The sequence below is a fragment of the Triturus cristatus genome, chromosome 1_2 (genome assembly GCF_964204655.1).
Source record: "Triturus cristatus chromosome 1_2, aTriCri1.1, whole genome shotgun sequence".
In the NCBI taxonomy this organism is placed as follows: Eukaryota; Metazoa; Chordata; class Amphibia; order Caudata; family Salamandridae; genus Triturus; species Triturus cristatus.
The window spans coordinates 51,732,890-51,745,354 of NC_140580.1; positions in this window are offsets into that span (position 1 = coordinate 51,732,890).

The window sequence follows — 12,465 nt, forward strand, 5'->3', positions numbered from 1 at the left end:
ACTCTACTCCACGGGCTAACCCAATATTCCTCACCAAGAAAAGAGGAGTATGTTCTGGAGATGCAAGAGTGCCACCTTAGAGTAGAGTACCAACTTGCCATGGATAAGTGATAGAAATCGGAGTCTCTAGTTGGCAGTGGTATACACCTGTCCAAGTAGGGACCCTACCTTCTAGTCATGGTAAGGGGATTACACAGCTAAAATAACCCCAGCTCACCCCCTTGGTAGCTTGGCATGAGCAGTCAGGCTTATGTAAGAGGCAATGTGTAAAGTATTTATACATAACACATACAGTAACGCAGTGAAAACACTACAAAATGGACACCACACCTGTTTAGAAAAATAGCAAATATTTATTTAATCTAAACAAAAAACCAAAATGACAAAAATCCAACATACACAAGGAAATATATGATTTTGTAAAGAATAAAGCAAAAATACTGTTCCTTGAAGTTGATAGCGCCAAACAGGGCTATCACGGAATTGTGACCAACAAATCTAACAGTTCAGTCCTGGATGGAGTCGAGCGCTGGTTACAGTGTCTGGGAAGACCCTCAAACAGTATCTTGGATTTGAAGAGGCCTCGAGGACCTTGTGGTGAAGTGTAGAAGTGAGGCGTCGCTTGAGTTGAGCGGCATCGGTGCTGCATGTCAGTACGGAAGTCGGTGAGCACCTGATGTCACACGCTTTGTAGATCAAACTCCATGAAGTTGAAGTCAGGAGCACTGATGACTGCTGTGTCATCACAGGCGGTGTGTCGTGCACTTCACGATACGGTGTCCGTGGCTTCGGTGCAGGCAGCGGTGTGGCGTCTGTTCAGCACGGTCGTCGGTTGACCCAGGGATGCGATGTTGTCACGGTCGGTATCTCGTGCTCCTCACGCGGCGGTGAGATGGGCTTCAGTGCAGGCAGCGGCGACAGGTGACGATGCCAGAGTCGGTGGTGCTGTCGTCGGCAGACCAGTGGCTATGGTGCCGTCGAGGGCGGTGACCACTGCTACAGTGTAGGCAGTGGAGTCGGTGACGGTGCGAAGCGGTGTCGTCGGTAAAAGTAGGGTTGTGTTGGTGTAGAAGTCAGTGTCCACAGCCACGGTGCAAGCAGCCTTGTTGCTGACAATGTGAAGCGTCGTCGTCGCTGAGACTAGGGCTGCGGTATCATTGAGATCGGTGCTGAGCTCACCCAGTGAGCGGTCACTGTGATGGCTTCGGGAATCCTTTTCTAGAAGTTACAGCCCAGCAAACACCTCCAGTGGCCCAGAACTGGAATTGACGCCACTTGGCAAATTCAGAACTACCAGCAATGGAGTCAAGGTGCTGTAGGTGAAGTCTTTGATGACCCTGAGACTTCCAACAGGACGCAAGAAGGCACAAGCCCTTTGAGAAACTTCACAAGCAGGATACACAGCAAAGTCCAGTCATTTGCCTCTCCAAAGCAGAAGCAGCAACTCCAAGCCACCACTGCAAAGCAACACACAGCAAAGGGGTAGTACTCCTCCTTACAGCTCTTCTCCTTGACAGAGTCTCCTCTCGTCCCGGAAGGGTTCTAAAAGTCTGCGGTTTTAGGTCCAATACTTATACCCCTTTTGGCCTTTGAAGTAGGCATTCTTCAAATGATTGTCTTTGCAGTGCACACATTCTTGTCCTGCCTGGTCTTATCTCCAGCCACACTCCAGGGGGCTGAAGACAGCATTGTGAGAGGCCAGGCATAGCCCTATTCAGATGTATGTGACAACTCCTCCTAACACTCTAGCTTAGGAAGGCCCATCAGCCTGGTGATGGGTCATCAGGATATGCAGGGCACAGCTCAACTCCCTTTGTGTGACTGCCTAGAGTGAATGCACAAACAACCCATCTGTCAGTCTGAACCAGATGTTGATTCCACAACAGGAAGAGGCACAGGATGATAAAGCAAGAAAATGCCACTTTCTAATAGAGGCATTTTCAAACACACAATTTAAAAACCACTTTCACTAAAAGATGTATTTTTAAATCCTGAGTTTTGGGCCCAAACTCCAAATCTCTCTCTCTTCCAAATTGATAGGTACACTTGCAAAATGTTGCAAGGCAGCTCCAATGATAACCTATGAGAGAGATAGTCCTTGCAATAATGAAAAACTGAATTATCAGTAATTCACTATCAGCACATGTAAAACATACCAGTACATGTCCTACCTTTCACATACACTGCACCCTGACCCATGGGGGGCACCCTGGGCCTACCTTAGGGGTGCCTTACATGTAGTAAAAGGGAAGGTTTGTGTCTGGCAAGTGGGTGAACTTGCCAGTTCTACATAGCAGTTTAAAAACTGCACGTGCAGACACTGCAATGCCAGGCCTGAGACATATGTACAGGGTTACTCATGTGGGTGGCACAACCAGTGCTGCAGGCCCACTAGTAGCTTTTGATTTACAGGCCCTGGGCAACCATAGTGCACTTTACTAGGGACTTACCAGTAGTTCAAATATGCTAGTTATAGAGAACCAATCTGAAGTACATATGCACTTTAGCACTGATCCGCAGTGGTAATGTGCCCAGAGTCCTAAAGCCAACCAAAACAAGTCAGAAAAAATAGGAGACAAAACGTGTAAGACAAGCCAGGTCCAACAATACGCCTACAGATAAGCCTGCCGATTTCCCAAAGGCATCCTAGATAGGTTCATCAGAGGAACATAAGAGGTGGACAGTACTGAAGAGCAAGTGATGCCAATCATCAAATTTGCTGTATTACAGCCCTGAAGCTGGAGGAGTCAGTTAGAACCCACACAAAAGGGTAGATTGGTGCTTACCATCATCTCAGAAACATCTGATCAGCAAATGGAGAAGAAGACACTAAGGGCCAGGAAGATGATAACAGTTATCATCACCACTTGGAAAGAAACATAGGCTAGTTGTGGTGACCCAGTGCACTAATGGATCTACTACAAAGGTATGTATTTGCTCCCAATGTCATAGCTTTAAATCTAAGTCAATCCATTGAGAATGTCATTCTTCTGAGAACCATACAATGTGAACCATTGAGTCGGATAACAATAAATAATTGCTGTCAGCCCAAAACAATAAGCCCTTCCACTCCCCGCCACGGGTGAATTGTCTGCTTTACAAATACCCCAGTTATGTTATGTATGAGACATATCTGTTATTCAGGGCCCTGCATTGTGACGCCTCACACATTGCCTCTTCCTACCATTAAGCTAGCATATGTCAGACACCAGGTTGTAGCGGTGATCAAGTCCTCAATCTACAAGAGGGTGCTGCTCTCTGATCTGATGCTTTGGTGGAAAGCGAGGTGACAATGTGCTTCTAGCTGTTAGGCAACAGAACTGGGAGAAAAATCATCACATAAGTTTTCAAAAAAGCTACTGGAAAAAATGAGTGCTGATTTTTGTGTCACCACCAATGAGAGATAGCTGCCAATAGTTGTCGACAAATACTCTCTGTATCTAAAAATGAAATATTGAATACTCCCACAGAAGAGGCAACACACACTTTCCTGGCTGCTGTTGTCATGACAAGTCTCACTGCCGTCAACATCTCTGCTCATTCATCCTGGCATCCAGCTACCCTTCTCCCTTGACAGAGGGAACGGCGATCAAATACCAGTAGAGTAATAACAAGGTAAAGCAGTGGAGATGCACAGAATCTCAGACATCCGGGTAGGAAATCTCATGCAATACCCAGGAGCAAAGCTTAGGATGCCCTTCACATCATAATCATTCAGGGAAACTACCCAGAGAAATGCAATGGTTTTGTCAAAAGGATTATCCACATTAAAGAGAATGTGTCTGCATATAAGAGCTATCAAGGTCTTTACTCTGAAGTTTATGAGGACTCTGAAGACAATCCCAAACTATATGACAGTGACAGAGCACGTGACAGGTCGTCATCACTACATCAAGGTACAAGCCAAGGGGCACTGAGCATGCCATTTTGGAATATTAGCCATCCAGCAGAAACATACAGGTGCTCTCTACAACTAAGTTCTTCCAGAGTGTCAACCAAAGACAAAAAGACTTGATATACCTTGAGACCTGACTCGAGGCATGTTCATTAAGCCTGACCCCTCACTTGGACATGATCAAGCTTGTGACCCCCAGTTTTATTACAAACAAATTCCCCAGAAATTTTACTCATCCAGTCAACTGGATCTCCACCCAATTGGACCTCCATTCAACTAACCGCCAAAGCCACTTCACGTGTTTAGGTGTTGTCCTTCAGTCAATTATGTGAAAGAATGTTATGGTTACCAAAATGGTTGTTACTCAAGTTCTTTATGTGAAAGGATAACACTCATAGTGAACTGTGGGAACACGCCCTCGACATCAGGCGTGTTCTGTGCTTGGATGTGAAAGATTGAATAAGAAATTGAGCTTGACGATGATGATTGTAACTGTGTCACTGCAACCCAGCCAGCAAAGCTTGACATAAGCACTGTGGGTCTTATATTTACTGCCAAGCTGAGGACAATGCAATTACAGTATCTAACAGGTACTAAAAAAAGGTATAACTCCCACTAGACAGTAACAAAGGGAGGTGTGTGTAATACTTGAAAAGCTATGGTGTACTAACCCACTCTGAATTAAAAGGGTTTTGTATTTCATGTTCAAAATGTACTTTATTGGAATTCTATGAACTTAGACTTACTTACTCTTCCTCACTTAGAAGAGAGCAAGGAAAAACAAAAATAGATATATTTTGAATATGTTTTTTTATATCTATGTGTGTGTGTGCACATCTAAATATATAAATGCATACACACACACACACACACACACACACACACACACGTGTTACCATCCTTGTGGGGACTATGTGTGAATACCTGCCTTGTGGGGACTAACCTTTCCCAATGTTTTTAAAACACACTAATAACAGAAAAATGTTCAGTAAAAATTTATGATACAGGATCCTGCTTCAAATTTGCAAATATATTGTTATTTAATTATGCGCACAGCACCATCCTTGTGGGGACTTGAACACGTGCTACCATTCTTGTGGGGACCTAGTCCGTAACACTATTTGTGATTGAATACAGTCAAAGGCACATGGCTAAATGTTTATTTTATCAACAATATACACAAACAGCATTATTATCTATTCATATATGAATTGCTGCATCTATACTAGTTGAGTACATTACAGACAGATTATGTTAATGTGCCAGAAAATATCATATCATATGCTTAAGGAAAGACACTTAAAGCTGTATTCAACATCTTTATTAGTGCTTAAAATCATCATCTTAGGAGATAAGGGAACGAACACATAAAGAAATTAACATATGGAACCAAGGAATATGGTCAAGTGGAAAGCGGAGGTTGATTAGCTGCTTAAATGTTTGCCAAAATAGATGTTCAAGTCCCCACATAGATAGTGGGTGAAGATCATTGTGTTTAAGTCTCCATAGTAATAGTGAGTACATTCAAAGCTTAAATCCCATTATAAAGAGTGTGGAGCTAATGATGTTCAAGTCCACACAAAGGCTGTGTGTAATTATAGGAATGCAACCCACAAAGATGGTATGTTATTATAGCGATGTTGAAGTCCCCACAGAGATAGTGTGTTATCATAGAGATGTTCAAGTCCCCACAGAGATGGTGTGTTATTAAAGTGATGTTCAAGTCCCCACAAAGATAGTGCGTTATTACAGTGTTGTTCAAGTCCCCACAAAGATAGTGTGTTTTTATGGCGATGTTTAAGTCCCCACAGAGATAGTGCTTGAAGGTGATTGTGTTTAAGTCCTCATTAAAAACGGGCCCGATTCACAAAGGTAAACTTAGACAAGTCTAACTTTACTACTTTTTAGTATTCACAAAGGTAAATTTAGACCGCAAGTCAAACTGTACTACTTTTCAATATCCACAAAGCCTCATACAGAGAATGTGAAGCTGATGATGTTCAAGTCAAAGCAAACAAAAGGAGATGATGGATGGAGTGCTGAAACCTTCCAGTCACTCACCTCCAGTCGCAGATCTGGGTTGAATTCAATATCGTTATTTAGCTCAATTCGCCACCCCAGTTCAGACCCAGCTATATTTAAATCAGTCTTGACCCTGTGCCTCATGGGAACAGTCCAGCCCGAACTGCCAAACGAGGTCTTCCCTGGACCGGAAACAAGCATCCTGGGACTGGTTTCGGGGTAAAAGCCCCTCATTAGCCAGGCTAGATTGAATCCAGTGGCAAAGTGAGCAAGGGAACAATGTCTGGGCATACCCTGCTAGAGATATTCCTCCGAGGCGGCTGGGATTGCTTGGACTTCTGCTCTGCCCTTTCGTCTTCTTCCACGACTCGTGGCCCCCGCTTCGCGGGAGCCGCTCGAGGGACTGGGAATCTGTTGCTTGCTCCTGGGGTGACGGCGGCGACTGGATCCCGCGCTGTCTGCCGTGACTCAATCCGCTGAGGGGCTGCTGTTGGTCAATTGATTTGCTGGGTGTGCCCGGGACTGCGAGGACCAGGGTGCTGAGCGAGACGCTGAACAGCCGCACCTGGTCCTCTTCCCGACTCCTCCCCCAATACCTTTACCTGGTGGTGCAGCTTTCGCCCTGCGGGTTCTGCTAGAGATATTCCTCCGAGGCGGCTGGGATTGCCTGGACTTCTGCTCTGCCCTTTCGTCTTCTTCCACGACTCGCGGCCCCCGCTTCGCGGGTGCCGCTCGAGGGACTGGGAATCTGTTGCTTGCTCCTGGGGTGACGGCGGCGACTGGATCCCGCGCTGTCTGCCGTGACTCAATCCGCTGAGGGGCTGCTGTTGGTCAATTGATTTGCTGGGTGTGCCCGGGACTGCGAGGACCAGGGTGCTGAGCGAGACGCTGAACAGCCGCACCTGGTCCTCTTCCCGACTCCTCCCCCAATACCTTTACCTGGTGGTGCAGCTTTCGCCCTGCGGGTTCTGCTAGAGATATTCCTCCGAGGTGGCTGGGATTGCCTGGACTTCTGCTCTGCCCCTTCGTCTTCTTCCACGACTCGCGGCCCCCGCTTCGCGGGAGCCGCTCGAGGGACTGGGAATCTGTTGCTTGCTCCTGGGGTGACGGCGGCGACTGGATCCCGCGCTGTCTGCCGTGACTCAATCCGCTGAGGGGCTGCTGTTGGTCAATTGATTTGCTGGGTGTGCCCGGGACTGCGAGGACCAGGGTGCTGAGCGAGACGCTGAACAGCCGCACCTGGTCCTCTTCCCGACTCCTCCCCCAATTCCATGTTTCCCCACCTTAAAACCGGCCTGACGCCTACACGCGCAAGCGGGACGCGCACGGGTCTTAGCACGGGGCTAAGACCGGGCAAAGAGCGGTCCGTTTGAGGCCGTTCGAGGTCGACAGAGGTCGGGTCTGGGTAGCCCTCTAACTCCATCTTCGTTACATTCAGATGACCATGGCTGCAAGGGAAACCAGGAGCACCGTTGCCAGGTCTGGAGCACAAACTTTTTCCACCCTGGGGACTATGGATAATTTTATCATAAGGGCTAACTCTGTACTTGATAAGGAAATAATCACGCTAGAGAGGAGATTGTCACAGGGACTGGCTCTATCAAAGCGTTCCTCCCTTGGGGCTATCGCTAGGGTTTTATCACCCATACAGCAGGGCCTACCGGAGAATATCAGGAATTTGAGTTTAACACCACCTCTAGTAAGGTCACCAGACGAAGCCCAACCTTCACCTTCATCTAATCTCAATAGCACTGATATCCAAGTAGATTCCCAAAGCCTGCTCCTTGTTTCTCCCAACCAACCCCCTCAGGGCTCCGACACTAGGACTAAGTCCCCGGAAGCTAACCAAGGCAAAGGCGCAACCACGAAAAGGAAACAGTTCACTCAGGGTCCGGGGGGGAAAAAATCAAAAATATCAAAATATGACAACCCTCTACCCCCACGAAATAAGAGTAAGAAACGAGGGAGGACCCCCCAGGTATCCAATACTAACACAAGGGTAGAAGTTACTTCCCCATTGCCAAGCAGTCTCCTTGCAACTACTAATACTGATGGGGAAGCGCAATCAGGAGATAGAGCACTAAGCTCTACAATTGAACGCCTGATAAATTCCCTGGAAGATAGGTTAACACGGTTAGAGGCTAGGCTGAGTGGCATTCAGGAGGGCATAAATGCCACTCAGCAATCCCTCATGGAATCTACTAGGGGGCTTGGGAAACTAGAGGGCAGGCTATCTAGAATGGAGGGTCTAACGAAAGACTTGGTAAAGGGTGTAGGGACACTGAAGGCACTACCAAATAGTAGTGGTATATGCTCTAAATGTGCAGTAAGGGGAGGTGCTACCCCTGCAATATCACCATCCCCCCATCAAACGAACCCATCCTACCCAGTCACCAACCAACCCAGTGTATCTCTTATTAATAACCGAGCCCCACGTAATAATATAGCACGGGACACCTCAAATCCCTCCCTTCCGCCCCTCCCACTTCCACCCTATGGGGAGGACACTGCTAACAAAACCTCGGTAATGGCTGTCCCTGTTACCCAGACACAGGTACCTGACTTACCACTACAGTTATCAAATGAACCCAATCAATACCCTAGGGAGCAGTCTACGCAGCCTCAAATGAAGATTTTTGATCCAAAGCCTGTCAGGAGACCAGCCCACTTACCACCAGGTGCCGCTCCCTATGTGGTAGTCCTCAGTGGTGTCCCGGAGCTTGCTGAAGGCACCAATGAGACTCCCACTTCGATCAAAAACAAGACCATAGACTGGCTCAATAAATTCAGGCCCCTACCCCCAGGCATGTATAATGAGGTCATTCTGGCAAGGCGGGTTCCGTGGGTAGGAGAGACAATCAAAAGGGGAACAGGGGACTGTGTCTTGGTTAACTTTAGAGACCCAAGAACAGTTGCTTACATCTGCAATTGGGTTGGGGGTTCACCTCACACTACCATTCAGACACTTCCCCTATCGGCCTTTTACCCCGACAAATTAGAGCGGTTTGTTGAGGAAGGCGATGAGGGCTGGTCATGGGTGGGCCGGAGAAAGCTCTACCAGGGTAGAAGAGTCCATCCTCAAGGGGACCCTCAGGGCATTAATAGATGGAATCAGCCAGCCTTAGATCTGAATGGGGCCCCATTCATTCATTCCAACAGATTTGGCTGCCTTGATGCTGTGGATTGACGGTGCACTCCCAAAGGGGACTGCACTGTCCGACCCGCATCAGGGGGGGAGAGGAAAAATGAGGTGAGCAGGTCCCCACTAAGACAGATCCCCTCACCACAGGTTACCATAGATAGCGAACACCCCGATACCGGGGACTGGGCCCCCACTGTCACTGTACAAAGTACTCCTGAGGCGATTGTTACAAGTACAGCTAAGGAACAGAGGTTATTAGAAATTTTATCCTGGAACATTGCTGGGCTACCCAATAAGTTAGATTGCGGTGAATGGGCAACCTTTATAAAGAAATATGATATATGCATGTTCCAGGAGACGTGGGCCAGAGAGAATTATTGCTATCCTGGCTTTGCAACTTTTAATGTCCTAGCCAAATGGGGAGGGAAGGGACGTCCGTCCGGTGGTTTGTCAATATGGATTGGCTCCCATCTCGGCTGCAAGGCCGAGATTGTAGAAACTAATTCTGTCGACATTTTGTGTGTGGCCTTATGTTGGCCCACTGGGATGAGTTTAACACTGGTAAACGTTTATTCCAGACCGGTTGGAGTAGCTGGTACTTCAGGGACAATGGAGGCATACCCTGCCAACTTAAAGCAAACAAAGCTTTTGCAAGGAGATGATGGAAGGAGTACTGAAACTTTTCAGTCACTCACCCCCAGTCACAGATCTGGACTGAATCCATCATCGTTCTTTAGCTCACTTCGCCACCTTAGTTCAGACCCAGCTATATGCAAAAAAGTCTTGACCCTGTGCTTCATGGCACCCCTTGTGCTTCAAGTGGAAACAGAGCTTGCGTTTAGTTACAGGAATGCTCAAGTCCCCACAGAGATGGTATGTTTTTATAGTGATGTTCAAGGCCCCACAAAGAGTTTTTCATTATAGTTTTTTTCAAGCCCCCACAAAGATAGTGTGTTATTATAGTCATGTTTAAGTCCTCACAGAGATAGTGCATGAAAATGACATTGTTTAAGTCCTCATTAAAATAGGGTCCGATTCACAATGGTAAACTAAGACAAAAAATCTAACTTTTCTACTTTCCAGTTTTAACAATGTAAACTTAAACCAAAAGTCTAACTTTGCTACTTTTTAGTATTCACAAAGCCCCATACAGAGAATGCGAAGCTGATGATGTTCAAGCCAAAACAGAGCTTGTGTGTAATTACAGGAATGCTCAAGTGCCCACAGAGTTGGTGTGTGACTATAGTATTACCACGGTCGCCAAAGAGAATGTCTGTGATTATAGACATGCCCAGGTCCCCACAGAGATAGTGTGTGATTATAGACTTGCCCAGGTCCCCACAGAGATAGTGTGTGATTATAGAGATGCTGAGGTCCCCACAGAGATAGTGTGTGATTATAGAGATGTGGAAGTCCTCACAGAGATAGTGTGTGATTATAGACATGCCCAGGTCCCACGTAGATAGTGTGTGATTATAGAGATGTTAAGGTCCCCACAGAGATAGTGTGTGATTATAGACATGCCCAGGTCCCCACAGAGATAATATGTGATTATAGAGATGTTCAGGTCTCCACAGAGATAGTGTGTGATTATAGACATGCCCAGGGCCCCACAGAGATAGTGTGTGATAATAGACATGCCCAGGTCCCCATAGAAGTAGTGTGTGACTATAGAGATGTCGAGGTCCCCACAGAGATGGTGTGTGACTATAGTATTAACGTGGTTGCCAAAGAGAATGTGTGTGATTACAGACATGCCCAGGTCCCACAGAGATGAAGTATGATTAGAGACATGCCCAGGTCCCCACAGAGATAGTCTGTGATTAATAGGATGCACAGGGATAGCACACAGAGATAGTGCATGATTTTAGTCATGTACAAGTCCTCACAGAGATATTGTGTGATTGCATTGATGTTTAAGTCCCCACAGTTATAATGTGTGATTGCAGTCATATTCAAGTCTCCACAGTGATATGTGTAATGGTAGGTATGTTGAAGAACCCCTACAGATCATATTGGTCTGGTGGCCTATTAAATTAAGGAATCCACTTGAGGGATATGTGTTGACCACTCTCTCACATGTTTGAATCCTGGTGCTACCGCTCAGCCTTTATTCCTTCCAAGGTCTATAGAGTAAGTACAATTTACTTGGATAACAAAAAACATATGGTATTCAGCAACAAGACACGCTCAGGTGTGAATGTGCACTGTATACATGCACATGAGATGATATGATGTGATAATGGTGGTACTCAAATCACCACTATGATAGACTGGAATTATCCCATATCTACGAATCCCACTTCAAATGCAGCATTAACTGATTTAAACTGTGTTCATCCAGGAAGGTTCACATTTCCATCTTATCAACTCTAGTCTCCATTAAGAAAATAAAACTATTTCTAATTGCAATAAACTCCCCATGCTGATTTGTTCTGACACTTTAGGATTATTACAATAGAGAAATCGATTTAAAAACTGGCACATCTTTATATTTTTTGTCTCTAATTCAAGAACGAAATGATCCTCTCCTCACAAAGCATATTCTTCATTTGAGAAGTGGGATTTTTCGATTGTTAGAGGGGTGAGGTGGCATCGCCTCAAACCAGCACCACTGGTGATTGGGAAGCACTCCGGAATCCACAAAACCCAGGATGCAATATATATATATATGATTGAAAAAGGCTTTCTGAAAGCTGAAACGCCAGGAGGGGTAACATTTACTTGTCCCACTTTAGTCTCTGCAACAGTAGGAAAAGCATTGGGCTACAGAGAGGTGAAATGTACTATTCCCGCTCCAGTCTATGCAACAGTAGGATTAGGTGGTTCACTTCAAACACATAACCTACATGAAACACAACACTAATAATTTAATAAAGATCTTAATATAAACTTTATTAACTAACCCAAAACAATATATATATAAAAAAATTAAACAATTAGCATAATTATTAACCAATTTAATAATCAATTATCAATAAAAACAAATTGGCCATTATTTATTACTTAAGTAACTTACCACACTATACCCCACAAAACCTAGCAGCCCACACTTAATGCCATAGTCAATTGCTAACTGAATATTAATTAATACATTGATATGTAATCATTAATCAATCTGTTCTTAATTAAGAATTATATATTCATTGCTTTGTTAATTACCAATTAACTTTCCACCCTATATCGCTACAAACTCACCAACCTGCACAAATAACTTACAAAATATCATTACATAATAATAATCAATTATGTCAAGAATGGCAATTACAAGCCCAGCTCGGTCATAAGGCTTTGAGAGCGGCTAATTTTAAACGGATGGCTTTTTTAAATAGATGGCTAGCACACTACACTCCCAAGACTCTGAGTAAACGATATTCAGATGTGGAAAATAGATGCTTCTGTTGTC